The following is a 16675-nucleotide window of genomic DNA, read 5'->3' on the forward strand; positions in this document are numbered from 1 at the left end:
TTTGAGTCCTCATATTATTTTAGGTAAAGCCTTCACCACCTCTGATGTTGTCACTTTGAACAGCAGATGTACAGATTCACTTACACAAATGCAATTCACTAGCTTAAAACTGTTCTGAAAAAGTTATTTAATAGTGACTCTTCAAACACTGAAACTTCTCTTGACATATACTTTAAAGCAACTAATAAAAATATCCTAAAAACCCCGAGGACATATCAACATGATTTCACAGATGAGCAGAAGTACCTGCAACTGTGAAACAACAGTCTCAGCAGACTGGCAAAGGGCAAATCACACCACAGAAATGCAGGTAAGAAACTCTTGGTCTCCCTGAAATTGCAAGGCGATCCAAACTCTGATGTCAGTATTGAATTCTCTCAAACAGTTAGTTTCAGTAAGTCTTTGCATAAACACAGCACTCAAGTTTGGTGTTTTTTTGTTTTTTTTTTTTTTTTGCATTCATCAGTTCACTACTGGTTAAAATGAGGGCAAAAGCCACATACCAGCTCTCTGTTGTGTCACCTCAAGACTTTCCTCCTCTTTCCTCCTGTGGCATGTCTGGAGTGGTGTTTCAGCAAGCGTCTTGTTTTGTATCAGGGACCAGACTGCCGAATCTTCAAGTGAGTTTGGTATGTGGTGTACTATGACAAATAAACGTGCAGAATGAGCTGCACAAGGCATGTGAAAGTTTACTGCATGACCCACCAGAGCATAAGGACAAGCTCAACTAATTTAAGTGGTTATGATCTCTACAATCTATATTTCCTCCCAATTCTGCCCTCTCTCTCTGTTCCACGGTGTGTTCTGCCTGCAAATGAAAATAACCTGCGCCCTGCGTTAACTTGCTCAACAATTAAAAGAGATGCAGTAAGTTAATAGCTGTGATTCAACACTGGGCAAAAGAAGCAGAAAAGAAATAAAAGAGGAGACTTCCAGACAGATGGTGTGGCCCATTGTTGTACTCTTGCCTTAAAGTCCTTCTGAACAACAGCAACACTTTTTCCACTTAATGAGACCCTTTCCCTACTGTCTCTCCATCAAATTTCTGATGTCTCAGAAAAGACACCTCCCCTTCTCTTGCCTCAGCAGATGCATCAATACAGTTTAGAAGCTACCACAAAATTAACTGTCCCTGTCAAACTTTGTTGACTGTGTGTATTTGAATACACACATTTTACTGTACAAATTCTGCAGCTTGGTTGGCACCAGCCTGGCTCTTTCATCTGATACCCCTCTCCAGAAAGCAGGATGAAGGCTGTCGTCGCATCCACCATCCATTACTACGGCAATAACTATCGGAATAGATCTAGTGTATGGTGCTCATTAAACAAGTTTAATAGCAGTGAATCTGAAATTACACTGCTGGAGTTGGAAATTATTTTGTCAATAGCAGCATGGAAGAAAATTATCTATTTCTGATGTCACAGGGACTGATGTGAGCGCTGACTAGGTTGTACCACTGTTCATATACATCCTTGTAGAAGGAAGTGGATGCAACTATTCAGCATGCCTTCAGACTAACTACCAACAGATTGCAAAAGTTACACCTGTTATTACAGCGCATGCAACACTACCCTCTGTTGTCCCAGGGAAGACCAGTTATACAAACACGCATCCTCCCAAAGCCTTCCCATCTGTTGCTTCTAGTCACTGGGCAGGCTGCTTTAAAGAGCTACGGAGCTATAGCATCTTGCCCATTTGGAAGCTCTTCATAAGAATGAATAAATTCACTGTGAAAATGGATTTGTGAGGTTTTACTGAGGGGTCGTGGAAGTCTGGAAGGGAAGTGCGAGAGGAAAGGGACAACGTCGCTCTGTTTCCTGTGCTGGCTGTACCATCACCCCCCTGGAAATAGCCTCTGACAGTAAAGCCAGACATTTCTTGAGTCCAGCTTCACCATCTAGAAAAACAGATTTTACTGGAATTTGCTAACATATGGAAAGGTTCAAACACAACAATAGGAAATCTCAACCTTTCAAATATTACAAAAAAACCAACCCCAAAACCCCGAATAAAACCCACTTGATGGTCTTTGCCTTTTCCCACTAGCAAGAGTATCACAAAAGTTACAACCAGCCCTAAGAAACTGGCCAGATTTTTCAGTCTGAGAAGAAAGATCAAGGACAGACTGAAGATGCAATTAAACAGAGCGACTCATTCACCTCTGCTGAAAAAATTCAAAACCTCACAGGAAACAAGGTGAATTTTCCATGCTGCTGTTATGCTAGCACATCACACAGGGGCAAAAAATAATTTTTCACATGCACAAAGATAGGCAATAACTATACAGAGTAAAAGATGCTTATGTAAATAATACCTCATCCGCAAAACACAGCACACACATTTGCCCAAACCGCAACTGGAAATCAATCCATATCCAGAAACATTTTTCCACCAAATACCTATTCCTGTGGAGAAATGACCTAGTCATTTCTTTGCAGTAATCAATGGTTAATTCACTTTGACATTAAATGTCAGTTCTTTGCAGATATTGTTTAAGAGATCAGACCTTTTCTTTCGCAGGCTGAGTGGGTTAATCCAACAACATCAATTTCTATCCAGATAATTTCTGCTCACAGAACTTCCATTATTGGTGAAGTAATGCACTGTTTGAGCACAGTTTCCAGAGCAATTGTTTAAAAAAAAAAAAAAAAAAGGGATAATTTTCCAACCTGATGCAACAGATGAACAAAGAAACTGGCTAAACAAAATATCATTAAGGCTTAAAAGGGAGGGAAGGAGGAAGGGAGGGAGACATGCAACAAGAATAATGCAGTATTTTAAATGTTGCACTGTCACCAACAAATGACTTGTTAATAATAAATAAACTGGCAACTACAATGGACAATTGAGCTGGTTGGCCCGAAAACCAGAATTGGTTGGTACTAACCCCTCTCTCCTGCCATCACTGTTTGGCTATACGGTAGCACGATGAGATTTTGTAATATTCTATTCAACAAGCTGGGGGCTGCATCTCAACGTGCGGAGCTGCAGGAGTGCTAGCAGAGCTGCATTTACAGGACGTCCCACTGAAGGGTTAAGAACACCTGCAAAAGGGTTGGCAGTGAGGTAGGCTGAGAGAGCCTCCTGCCTAAGCGCTGAGAGAGAGCAGGAGAACAGCCTGGAGGACGAGCTGTTCTGGTCCTGGAGGACCAGAACAGCAAGACCTCTAGACAGCAAGTGCCATCGCTACCTGCCATCTGATCTCCAGCGTGCTGCCCGACCCGCCTCAAAAACTCTGGGGAGACCAGGGTAGAAGAACATGAATACCACAACAGATAGATCACAGGAGTGGAGATGTCTTCTGGCTGTTGAAAAACATCCTCCTTTTACCCCGTGTGCATCATCTGCTTTCTGGCTTTTCTCAGGGTTTTTTTTGTTTGCGGGTTTTTTTTGTTTGCTTGTTTTGTTTTTTCAATCTGAGCACTTGTGACTTCGACAACCAAAAAAGCAGAAGGACAAAAACTTTCCCAAGTTCAGATCTAACCCAGCCACTGAACATGTCAAAGCAAGTACTGTCTACACTACTGCTGCTCCACCTTCAGAGCGACAATGTCCTAAACAATTGTCTTGGAAGTGATTCAGTGTCACAAAGATACACCACAGAATCAGGGACTTTATTATTGCTATGGTCCCAGGTAAGTAATACATCTGCTTCTATGTTTGTATGATGCCTGCTTTGATTGCACTTTGTCAGCCAAAGCATACATTCCGCATAATATATAGCGCAACCACCTCTAAGCCACTAACAGCATCAAAAGCAGGACAGCGGCACGTTTAGCTGTGTATCACCTTGCAGATTGCTTTACTGAGAACTGCAACAGCAGGCCAGAGCATTCAGCTTTTACTTAAGCCAAACCAAACCAAAATAATAACAAACAACACCTTGGGAAATTTAACCTCAACTTGCCCAGCCACCTGAAAAGCATCTTTCAAAAAAAAAAAAAATCAGGAATAAGAGAGCTAACTTAATGAGATCAAATAAAAATGCAGAAGTCCAAAAGCATATTACTAAAGCACAAAAAAAAAAAAAGGAACTCATCTTTCCTACCTTCCCTTCTGCCTTCAGCCAGCTCACACCTGTACACCTCAAAGAGTTTTTAAAAGGTGCTCCAGGGAAGTTTGCAACTTCCTGAAGCTAGAAGAGACTTACAGTTTCCACTGCCTCAGTCTTCACTTTCAGAAGTGCAATACAGCTGTTAGCCTTCCTTATGTAAGGAAAAAAGATGAAGTTTTCAGCAGTAATCCAAGGCTAGAAAGAAAATTATTTCAACACAAATTTAACAAATTGCCCTCGCATTCAGTAGGACTCTTTCACAACACAATAATCAACAGAGGCTCTCAAATCTACATTGTTTGCATTCACAGCGCAGCCTGTGCTTCAAAAAAATGACATCAGTCAAACCTTTTTGAATAGGAGCTCTGTGGCTAATCAGGGAAAGATCATTGTTCTGGCCTCATTAATTAATAATATGAGTACTGCAAGGCTGCTGCTAAATCTTCCCACGACAGAATACAGCCTGCAAGGAGTTCAGCAAAAACATGTCAGGTGGAGCCTCCTTACCCAAGCTAAACAGTTTCATGAACTCTGCAGAGGCAGCGTTGTATGAAGCTGTCCCTCCTTCCGTACTGCAAGATTAAGGAGACAATCTGTCACCTTACTCATTCACCACACACTGAACTAATTTACAACAATAAAATAGTACCACTGTGCAGTGGCACTCCCTCTGAGAAATCATCTGCTCTCACAGAGAACACATGGGTCAGGAGAGACATCTTCCCAGTCATCCTACCAGCGCAAGATCAGAGCGCCTGCCCATCCCCCCCAAAAGCAGAAGATCAATCTGAATATATAAAAGAAAAAATCTCTATTCACAGATTTTCAATGCCAAAAATTCAGTAGATAGTACATTACCCTGAAGCATTTATCTTGCAGGGAAATCTTTTCCATATGACACTATTTTGCCTCTCACCATGCCTCATACCCTTTCAAGGATGACAAAAGCAGGCTGACCACAGTTATGCACTGGGTTCCACCAAAGGGCAGACAGTTCAAGCATCTGTAATTAACCTATGCATGTCTGCCCTTCTCCTTCACCTGCTCTGATGTTTATCCCCAGAAGGGACCTTCAGATGTTTTACTGTGGCCACCATGAAGGCTCTTTGGTGAGTAGATTATTCTCTAAATCAAAATCACAAGCTGTTCATTCCTTCTGGAATTGTTTTTGTCTTGGGGTTGTGTTTTTTGTTGTTTTTTTGGGTTTGGGTTTTTTTTGGGGTTTTTTTGGTTTGTTTGTTTATTCTGGCAACCGAGAGTCCGATCCTGTGCCCATGAAGTTCAAATGCATTTTGTTGACGACCTCAGTGGCAGGCAAGGAAGGCAGGACTCCCACTTCCCCAAGCATTTGCTACAGGTCTAACCCTGCTGAAGTCAGAGAGCCCCTTCACCATTCTTTCTGCAACGTGTACCCATGCGATTTCCTGTTGTTGGTTACTCATGGCAAGAGGTATTTGAGGAGACGATGTTACAGAGTTGATGGAAGCAGAATGGATTCTCATTTGGCCCATTGTGACGCTTCTTTTCAGATTAATGGAAATGACCAAAGAACATCTTGAAGGGAAAATAACAAACATCTTCCCTCCTCTGTGCCAGTGGTAGCAAGATGCTCACTTAAAAGGTCTTTTCTAAGGCACATAAACATCCCATCATGAAGGCAGGAAACTAAACATTGCTGTATCTGATTAAAAATAAAAAAGATTTTTCTTGGCCTTTCTAGTCTTCTGTGTTCAAAACAATTAACTCCTTTCCCTCAGGATATTCTAGGGGATTTGTATCTTTACTATTCTGATTTCTGCTATCAGAAGAAAATGCCACATTTTACTAGTAAACACAAAACACATTTTGAAAGGACAAACCCATAGTATTTGGCATTGTAACATGTGAAATTGAACACACTCACACTCACCCTAAGTCATGTCAATTATGGTAGAAACTGGACTTGGATCAGCAGCAGGCTAATCCACAAGGCATGCAGCAGCACACCAGGTTTCTCTGCACACTGCTCAGAAGAGATTAAAAAAAATTAAAAAAATAAAATCAAGAGGCACTCATCATTTTCTATTCAAATCTCAACATTTTTGCTAAAAGTGCCACCACCATGCTGCCCACAACTGAACGATGCTCCTTTTCCCCATTAAACACAGGATCCTTTTTCTCTCTCCACTACACATTGAGGGACTTGAAATCTTATTTACCATTGGACAAAACTTCCATTTAGTTTATGTAGTAGTTCTTTTTAAGAATCCTTTCTGTAATTCCCTGACCTAGGTCAGTTTGCACCATCCAGTGCAATTCTCTCACTTGCTCAATCTCCTTTCCTGATTACTTCCATATTGTATCTATTCCACACCCATCTCTTGGGCAGCATTTTCTTGCTGTTTAAATCCAAAATGATACTTCATCTTCTCTTGAAGCCTCCTACTTCTCTGAAAAGCTGTTTCTGAGCTTTGTCTGAAAAGTCAAAAAAAATTCTGCACAGCTTCCTCAGTTTTCTCATTTTCCTGCAGTTCCCCCTTTAAAGCCAACACATCAGGTTGCCTTCCCATTACCATCCAGGACCTCTAGACTTATTTCAGTCATTATCTATCAGGAATGTAGCTTCTCCTAATGACCTCCATTAATGCTTGCCTGTTAAGGATTGCTTAGAGATGATCGTTGCTTTGCCACTCAGCAATGCTGGAGAACCTCTTCCCACTCTCAGTTGGGTGAATGAGTGAGCATTTGCCTTAATGCAAGGGGTGCTGGCTGGTACATGCATGTTTCTTCAGATGTATTAGGAGGTTCTCAACAGAATGATCAGGTTGGCATAAGATAAAATAACCAAACCAACTACACACACAAAAATTGCTTTAAAGCATCTGTATTAACCACAGCAGCAGCTTCAAGAAACAACTGCAGCAGCAGCTCCACCGGGTTTTTTGAATTAGTGAGTGCTGGAACAATAAGATATCCCTGAAAGTGAATTTCTAATTTCTCTGTTTCAAGTAAAAGCAACGTGAACTAGGAAGACTCCAGAGTAATAATTCATGCCATCATCTAATTTCAACATTATCTCACTACTCTAAACTTCAAGAAAGAATCACCAGAAAATAAAGAGGAAAAATACAGCTAGACACCGACTGCTGGAAAATAATGCCAATCTGCTCAGGCTTATGTAAACAAGTAACTACAATGTGGATGGTCTTTCATAGCACAACCACAAGGAAGCTGCTGTCATATGACAATGTTTTCATAATCTGCACTTTCATCGTAATGACTTCTAAAGTACTGAATACTTCTAAAATAAGTCATTTCAAAACAGTTTCTGAAACTCTTAAAATGGTTTATTTCTACTGACAGACATTAAATTTGAAGATGTTAACTAACGGGGAGAAAAGTTCAAAGTCACCATGGATAGCTCATCATTTAAGATGCATCATTAACTGTTGCCAGCATCGTGTGTGTAAAAGAAGCGAGTGTGGTGCATGCGTTTGTCCTCCATTACAAACAAAAAAACCAAGCAAGGAGCTGCTCATTAAAATTATTCTGAACACTGGGATTGCAAGAAGCAGTTTTCACAACACAGAGCCAAGATGGAGGCATTGCCTCACACAGGTAGTTGTCAGAGTTTAACTCCTAGTGCATTCTCATCACTATTTTGCTAACTAATCAGTATCATTAAAAAAGACAATAGTAGGCAAAGTCACTTGTATCAAGGTATAAATCACCATAGAAGATATCAGGATGCTTTTCTCCAGCTATTGCTCCTCAGCAGGAAAAGCAGCAAAAATTATCTTCTCAACAACTTACAAGCAGACATTTAATACTTATTTCCAAGAAGAAAAAACAAAGTGATACAATTCAACACTTCCATGGATCAGCAACAGAGACTCCATTTGCTAACCCTGCCTGACATGATCCACCTTTTGTTTAAAACTCAGAAAAGTAGTAGTATGCTGGCACTCTTCTGAAACAAGTCTCTATTTAAACATTCAGGCAATATCCTTTTCACTAGATAAAAAACATCTGGATGATAACAGAATGTCACAATTCTCTAAACAGCTTTGAGGGGGGCCAGTGTTAAAGCAAATACTTCTTTTCCCCCCCGCATCCACAGAACAGATGTTCAATCTTCAGGCAGAATGAACCACCACAAAACACAATAATCTGGATATGCTGAAGCCAAGGGAGTCCACAATTAAGCATGCCAAACCCCAAACCCCAAATTACAAATGTACCATCCTAATATAGATCTACATGGACCCTGACCAATGGTGTGCAAACAGGAGTTTAATTAAGTTTATCTGAAATATAAATTTGCCAACCACCCCCCCCCCCAAAAAGTACATTAAAGACTACAAGGCATCAGCTTAACATGGTTCAGGCCAGCACCAATGCAGACACAGTAACTGTTTATCAACCCCTCAAACTAGAAATAACAGTCATGCTGCTTCAGAAATATTTTTGTAACATCTGCATCAGTTCAACTGACTGTTCTCCAGGCGATTTCTGCAGTGCTGTATTTTGCATAGTTAAGCTGAATGAAGTTTGAAAGAATTTAGAATTGACAATAAGAAAGAATTATCTTAATGACAGGGTTTAAATTCTCTATTCTCACGTCACTGCTTTTTCCCAAGGCCACAAACTTATCTGATGGACAGCAGTGACCCCGAAATAAGATCTTACCTTTGATCTTGCCACAATGGAGGGGGAGCAAACCCAGTAGCTCAAGACAACAAAAATCCTAATGTTGACAAATGAAAGGTAATTACTTCTTGCCCACCATGCGAGTCTGTGGTGTGCTCGGGACAATACACCGAGAATTTGTGAGTCCGTGCTGTAAAATCAGGGCTGGCTACTAGTTTCTTGGCAGAGATCAAAAGGGCTTCGTTGTCCCCAGTTTGTACCATATTCCCCACCATCTACAGCATCCCAGTTCAACCAGTTGCGGTTTTTGAGGAACAACTTTTAGGGATGATCAGGAAGTAACACACTCCCCAAAATATCCTGGGAGCAGCAGCAGCTGTCAGGGATGCTTAGTAGAGAGCTGCTGCAGAGTACTGCGTTTTGGCCTCAGGTAGCTCATGCTGATCATTCCATGAATTCAAGATTTATAAATGCAAAGCAGTTCTGAAATATGCCCTGAAAGGAGACAGATGAAGAAAACACCAAGATTTCATCACCTTTCCCCCCAACCCTTCCCCTCTCAATTATCCAGTGAAGTTTAATGCAACTTAGGCTGCTGCCTATCTGAATAAGCAGGTAAACACAGAGGATTAGCACGCAGCTTGACTAATTCACTTTAAGAATTGACTTGGATTAACTCTGAGTTGTGTTTAGCAGACAAGCTTTTAGTCCATACAAGAGGTCACATGAATTAAGTAGGTTGTTGTAAATTCACAGCATACTTCAGTGATTACTCAACTTCTCTGACTAGGTCCTCAGCACACATACTGCCCAACAGAAGCAACAAATATTTCAATCAGAATATTTAGGAGATACCGAGAAAACGAAAAGCCAGGAGGCAGAATGCAGTCAGTGTAAAAACAGAACAAAAAACCAAATTCTAACACATACGATGACAGAAAGTTAGCGTCCAAGCACTGTATAGTCTGTCTCATCACTTTTCAGATACAATCATTTTGCACATCTTTTACAGAGCAAGAAAGGAGAAAAAGCAATCCTATCGGACAAAAGTGCAACTGAATAGCAATGGATTATTCTTAAAGAAAAAAAGGAAAACAAAACTAAATAGTAGTTTGCCTCAAACTCTCCCCTTGGAACTCAGTGCATATTAGCACGGGTACAAACATTAAACACACACACACTTCAAAGCCTCCTTAAGACTGTAACAAAAGCATAAGCCATAAAGCATTACTCTGGAACCACTAAGACTCTTTTTCTGCAACTACACAAATAAATGAAGAAGTCTAAGGGATCCAGGCCACAAAAGGAGAACGAACTGAAATCCACCCACAAACCAGATTTTTTAGGCATCCCACAATCGCAACCCACCAGCTGTGTCCACGACACCAAAGCTAAAGGCCCATGCAGAGCTCCTCTGACCCCTGACAAAGCCCACTTAGGCGTGCTGGGTCTGATTTTTGGTCTCTCCCGCTGCTGAGCAGCCTCTCCGAGGTCGGCCAACCTTATACAAACGTGCATCACAGCGCGCTGGCAGAATTGGCACTGTTTTGGAGAAACCCAATGCTCACTGCTCGGTCAGCTGCTGTGTAAGGCCACTGCTGCGTCCCGTCTGCCTTTGGTCCCGCAGCAGCCTCCTTCCAAGGAGGCTCCACCTAACCCAACAGGCAACACTGCCAGCCAGGAAGAGTAAAGCAATATAACTAACCAAATCCTCAAAGTTTCCCAGTATAGCTATACTGGCATCCCCCTCTAGTGGAGATGCAGCTTACACCAACAAGAGTCCCCACTGCAGGGTCTCGGGGCAGGGGAGTTTATCAAACCACAAGCAGAACAGTCAGGGGGAGATACGGGGCACGGGATGACTTCTGGCACAATTATGGGAGGCAGATGCACAGCAGCTTCGCGTTCAAGTTTGCTACCGGCCAAGAAACGTCACCGCATCTTGGTAGCTCCAAGGAAGGCCAGTATTTTCTCTCCCTCCTTTTCCACGTGCCTGCCAATGCTGAAGCACGATGGAGCGGGCTGTGGCTTCAATGCCAAAGCCTTTCCTGCGGTTTTGTGCCACTCTCCTGAAGGAAAAAGCAACTGCTTTCCCACAATAATCATACCAAGAGTCCCTTCACAGAGTCTTCACAGCATATTAAGAAAAATTTAGAGAGGAGAACTGAAAAAGCGGTAAACAAGTCTCTCAACCAGAACTTCGTCATTAAAATCTGGGCAACTGGCTTCTGTTGGTAAGAAATTTTGTGGAGGAGATGCTGAGGATGGAAATATGCAGGACCACGGCAGAAGTGTTTCTTCAGGCATACTAGTTTTAAGGCATTTATGTGTTCTACAATCATGTAATTCCCTCCTGTCATCAGGTTGTCATCAGCTTGCACATCTCTCCCTGCATTTTTTTCTCTAGGCTGAACCTCTTAGGATACTTTTGCGTGTGAAACTTAAGCAGCCCAAGGCAGGGAACAGAAACATACTGTACTTCTTGGAGAACCAGGCACTAAGCTACACTATTCCTATCAACTGTTTGCAAAATCACAATAATTCTAGAGACCTATTTTAAGTCTATTCACTAATTACCAGAATTTCTTTGATCACAGTAATATCCTTAAGTCTCAGTCAGCTTCCAGTCTCACTTGTATTGGGGTATTTGAAATAGGACACTGCAACTGCTGTAAACAAGAATCTGAAAGACTAGGGGAGCAAACAGATGAATTCAGAAAAGTCTTCTCTAGTTTGCAAGGTTTCCGTACGGGGAAACGCACTGCTCTGAGGTGAAGCTTTCATCAGTTCCATCCAAAGCTTCAGGAGGAGCAAAATGAACCTGATGTGTTACTGGCCACATCAGGACAGCTCTCAAAGCCCTGCGCAGAATCCATGCTCAGGGCAGGTCAAAGGCGCCCTGGTTCATCTCCACAGCATTGCTCTCCATGTCTGCCACATTTTGGGAGGGACAGCAAGCAAAAGGAAAGATCACTAAACTCGATAGGCATTTATAATGGTATCTTTCAAGTACAACACGTCACATTCAAGACAGTATTCCTTGAACATTGGGTACCTATCCAGACATCAATTTGCCTGAAGTTGGTTACCCCACTGCAACATCTCAGGAAAACAATGAATGAATCCTGTTTCCTTGACAAGAGGAATGAAGGAGCAGTGATCCTGTTGGAACACTGGCCTTGTGTCTGCACGAGCATAGAGGTAAGGGGGGGACACGTGAATAGAAACAGCTGAACGACCCAAAGAATCCTTCACCAAAAGCCAAGGCTTTACTCCTCGACCGAATCTAATGATTATGTGGAGGGTAAATACATGCTCAAATGTGACTCCTAGCACGTCCTAGGCGTTACTGTGGCATATAGGAAAACATGCTCTTAGCACCTTGGCTGGTTCCTCCTGACAAGACAGGAGTGCCCGTGGACATTCTCGGCATGGACTCAGGGAACATTCAAGTTATTCTCCTGTACCTATAATTCGCCAATCAGACATTTCAGCAGAGCTGTGTACACATTTGCAAAGACATCTTCCAAGTGCAATAGTCAATGACATACAACACCATATTAATACAGAATTTACTATGCAGCACTCACCTTTGGGATTACAGGCTTATCGTCATCAGTCTGAATCTATTCTGGTCTATTGCACATTCCCCTACCAATTTCCCGAATGCTTTTGTACTTCAAATAATTAGTTTTATATGTTCAAAACTAGCAGGCAACTATAGAAATGTACTACAAAGTTTAATCCTATAAGCACAACCTGAGGCAAAGTAGCCAAATTGCCTCTTTACATCCTACATTACAGCTTCATTACCACATCAAAGCAACTCCTTTCCACAGCAGCTCATCTCAGGACTGTACATATCTTGTAAAACTACTGACTCAATCTCTACAGGGTATCACTGAAAACACACCTGTCACAATAGGCATGGAAACAGCAACTACATAAAAAGTGCATGATTTACTTCTACTAGCTGGAGTGTCAATGAAAGCGCTCAGAAGTGTCTGGATAGAAAAGCAAACACACACATACCCCCCCCCCCCGCCCCCTGCACCTTTGCTACTACTTCGTATTTGGTTACAAGTAACTGAAAATAACAACGAAATCTTAAAGGTGCTAGGACCCAAGAAGTGACATTGCAGCTGCACAGTAAGGGACTGGAAAAAACACAGTAACCACAAGAAAATGGATCCCACCAAGAAAGTCAGTGAGCACCTGATGCAGGCACAGGAACCAAAGGAATACTGTGTCTTGACCAAAATAACTACCACCACAGTCCCTCCCAGCGCAAGGCAACTACTTCTAGGGGCAAGGTGACCTCCTCCCAACACAGCTGTTGGCTTGAGATATTAACCTGCAGTCCTCCACCCAGGTCTCCTGCCTTCAGCCAGCCAGTCGAGGGCCAGCAGCTGTAGCTGGCACTGTTGCTCGACAATTTTCTTCTCCTTGCCCCAAAGCAGCAGGAGAGCGGAGGTGCTCACCACCCGCCGGGCTGCTGCGCTGCGAGCTGAAAGGACAGTGACCGCCACACCGGCGGCATCCTCGGAGCCGGGATCAGCCCCTCCACCTCGCTCACCGCCGGCAAAGCTGATCTAGAAGTGAGCAGCAAACAAACTTGGGCTTTCTTCTGTACCAGCATCCCGGTGACACCTGCAGCCTGGCTGGGAACGGGAAGGGAAGGGCAAGGCACGTTGCCCTTCACACACTGCAGCTATGTAATGCCACCCCGGTTCCCTTGCTCCGTCACCAGCAGCAGCTCAAGGCCTCGGGACACCATCCTGCAGGTCTGATGTCCACGACAGGTTAAAAGCAGATTGCACTATCTGTCACTAAACATTTAGTGAAATCCAGTGGCTATGGACCCTTTACCAATGCCCCATTGCAACAGACAAAACAACACTTACTTGCCATGCTTGCAAGGTACATTGCTATCTCCTCCTGAGAGGTTAGCAGTCTTTCTTCTTTCCTGCAAACACCAACCTGAAGTATAACCACCTAACAAATACGTGTGACCCGTACAGCATCTCCCTTGACTTCCCAGATACCAGTAAGTCTTTGCTGGACTTTGTGTTAAGCGTGGTGCTCTTAAATAATCACCCACCCATCCAAAGAAGATACAAATTTCTCTACGCAGTAAACATTCAATACTCATCCAACACTTTTTTTTCTAATTTAAACAGAGCTGCAGCTAACTTCTTCACAACAAAAAAATGATACTGCTCTAGTTATACATGCATTTTTCCAACCATGCTGAAAACAATCATCCCCAAATGGCCAAAGAACTTCTAAGAAAAGTCTCTGCAAACTGCTCCCTTAAATAATGTACTGGCACCATTTCGTATTTGACACACACGCCCTAAAAAGAGGGGGAGGAGGGAGAGAAAGGAGCTTACAATGAAAAACAGTATGCATTTCCTTTGCCAGATTTTTACCACTCTTCAAATCTCCAGCATTTTGTACAGAAAGATCTTGCCTTTGATGTCAATCCAATGCTTTTTTGCTTGCTCCTGCAAGCACTGCAGTATGCAATACATTTTCTAGCTGGCAAAGAAACGGATGTACTGTCTAGAGAGTGCCTGTGAAATTCACCCTGCTCAGAAGGTCACTGTGGCACATAAATTCCTAAAGAAAAGGCTAAATGGTGTGTAGGCCTCACGCTAGCATATTACAGTGAGTTGAAGTTCATCATATACGATTATCAAACTCATGAGCACTTTTTCCAGCAGTTTCAAAAATCCACTTCAGGAGATGTTTGCCTGTTATTTACAGTCAGAAGCAAAAGCACAAAGATAATACTAGGCTCGCATACTTGGCATCTTTGTATTTTTAAATAGAAGGTGAAAACACCTCCAAATTTTATCTAGGAAGCCACATGGAAGCCAAAAAAAATAAGCAGTTCCAATGCCCCTCAAGTTAAAGTAATTTAAAATAAAAATAATCCAGTTGGCACAAAACTGTAATGCAGTCCTCACCAGCACCTGTGCCCCCAAAACACGTTTCCTCCTAAAAGAGATGCAGCCTTCCCACTTTTGCAACTGGAAGCATTTCTTGCGCCACCGATCCATGCTATTTACCACCACCTCAGCAGCAGACCATGCTGCGATCCACGGCTGAGAAACGGTGAGGGGCAATGCTTACCTCCCGTTTCCCCAGCAGGAACGACAGCCAGGTCATCATCCAACTCCACCAGCAATAATCTTCAAGGCATTTGGAAAGCAAAACACTCTCCACTCACCCCAGCCCAGGACACCGTCCAGGCTGTTCAGACCAGCGGTGGCATGAGGAGGAGGGACATGGTTCCAGCCCCCACCCTGGCAGTGCTGCTGGCAGGGGCACGCATGCGTTACCCAGACTCCTTGAACCACAGCAGCCACGCGAGTCTGTGGCTGTTTTTGTCTGTGAGAAGTAAAGGAAGAAGGTTCGCTTTCTTTTTAAGAAGAAATGCTTCTTTACCCTGGGGTAAATGCGCCAGCACTCACCCCTTTATGTGCGCTAACATAATTGCCTACATTATGTGGGTCAAGAAGGAGCCAGACCCACTAGGAAGTAGATGCAGGACTGAGAAAAATGTGTTTAACAAACTACTCCAGGCTGTGCCTGTCAGGAAATTCTGGAGACTTTCTGCACTGATCCGAGCAAGGCTATTGTTCCTCTATACAGAAATGCAATGCCTTAGCCATCTCAAAAGGTCTTTTTCAAGAGCTCGTTAGAGAAACGCAATGATCATGGAGTTGCCATGTGGGATAGGGACACACGTATGCCACCCAAACTGGCACTAGATAGGCTCTTTTCCTTACCGGTGCTAAATGTTGCACAAATAAAAACTACATTTTCAAGAATAAGAGGCACCAGTCATTAAAAAAAATGAAAATTGATCCTAGAGTGCAACCTTCAGCCAAACAATGACCAAGACTTTGCAAGCTAGGTGTGCTGTTAATCAGCTTGGGTGTGGGGGAAGAGTGTCAGGCAGTCAAGAAGCAGCAATGGATGAGCAAAGGAGAGATCTGGATATACAAAGGCAGGCACTTCTCAGAATTCTCCTCTAGCTTCATTAAAAATGAAAACAAGGCAGCAGATCTGCTTCAGATGTTCACTGTCATTTGCTTCAGTATGGCAATGAAGGTGCAAGAATGCACAGGCGATGCTTCTACTTGTTTTAAAGCAACTAAGCTTGAAAGATAAATGAAGAAAACCAAAATTCAAGTCCCCTGAAATGTAAGCAGAACAGCAGCTCCTATTCCCTCGACAGAGCTTTCCTCTGCCCCAGGGAATAATTCTGTACTTCTGTCAAAGCAACACATCAGCCTTGCGCCTGATCCAAAGCTGTTCAATGCCGATACAGATTTTACCATTGACATCTAAGAGCCATGGATGAAGCCTTAAGCTCCTGAGTTAGCTATGAAGGAAACTCAGGGAAAACACGAAATGTGTAAGTTCAGCCCTGACGCTGCACCAAGGAATGTTACATTTCTACAGTATCACCTCACGACGCATGGAAAAGCAAAGTCAAAAACACACATGGGATGCTACATAATCACTACCAGTTCAAACCATTACCACCTCAAGTCCCTCATGATCAGATCTTTCTGGAGAGCAGTGGGCTGTGTTCTCCCTTCAAATTATCATTAAATCCTAAGACTTCAAATGGGGACCCTACCTGAAGGGAAAGCAACCTTAAAGAAAAGGACAGAGGAAGGAAAGAAAAGAAAAGAAAAAAAAAAAGTGCAAATAGTTTTTTCAGCTATTAGCATTGCCTTTTGATAACTCCTGTGTTTTTGTTTATTTTTGTTTACAACCACACTTTATTTTTTTAAGTTTGTTTCCTTTTCTTTTCATACTACTAAACTGTTAAAAAAAAAAAGAATGTAACCCATTGTGAAGGAAGAAGCAATGAAATATACTACATATAAAGAACTAATGCACAAACTAAAGATGCTGAAGGGATCAAATATTGTTTGCTCTATCCTCCTTTCAATAAAACTGTTGTAT

Source organism: Gymnogyps californianus, chromosome Z (assembly GCF_018139145.2).
Source record: "Gymnogyps californianus isolate 813 chromosome Z, ASM1813914v2, whole genome shotgun sequence".
Lineage (NCBI taxonomy): Eukaryota > Metazoa > Chordata > Aves > Accipitriformes > Cathartidae > Gymnogyps > Gymnogyps californianus.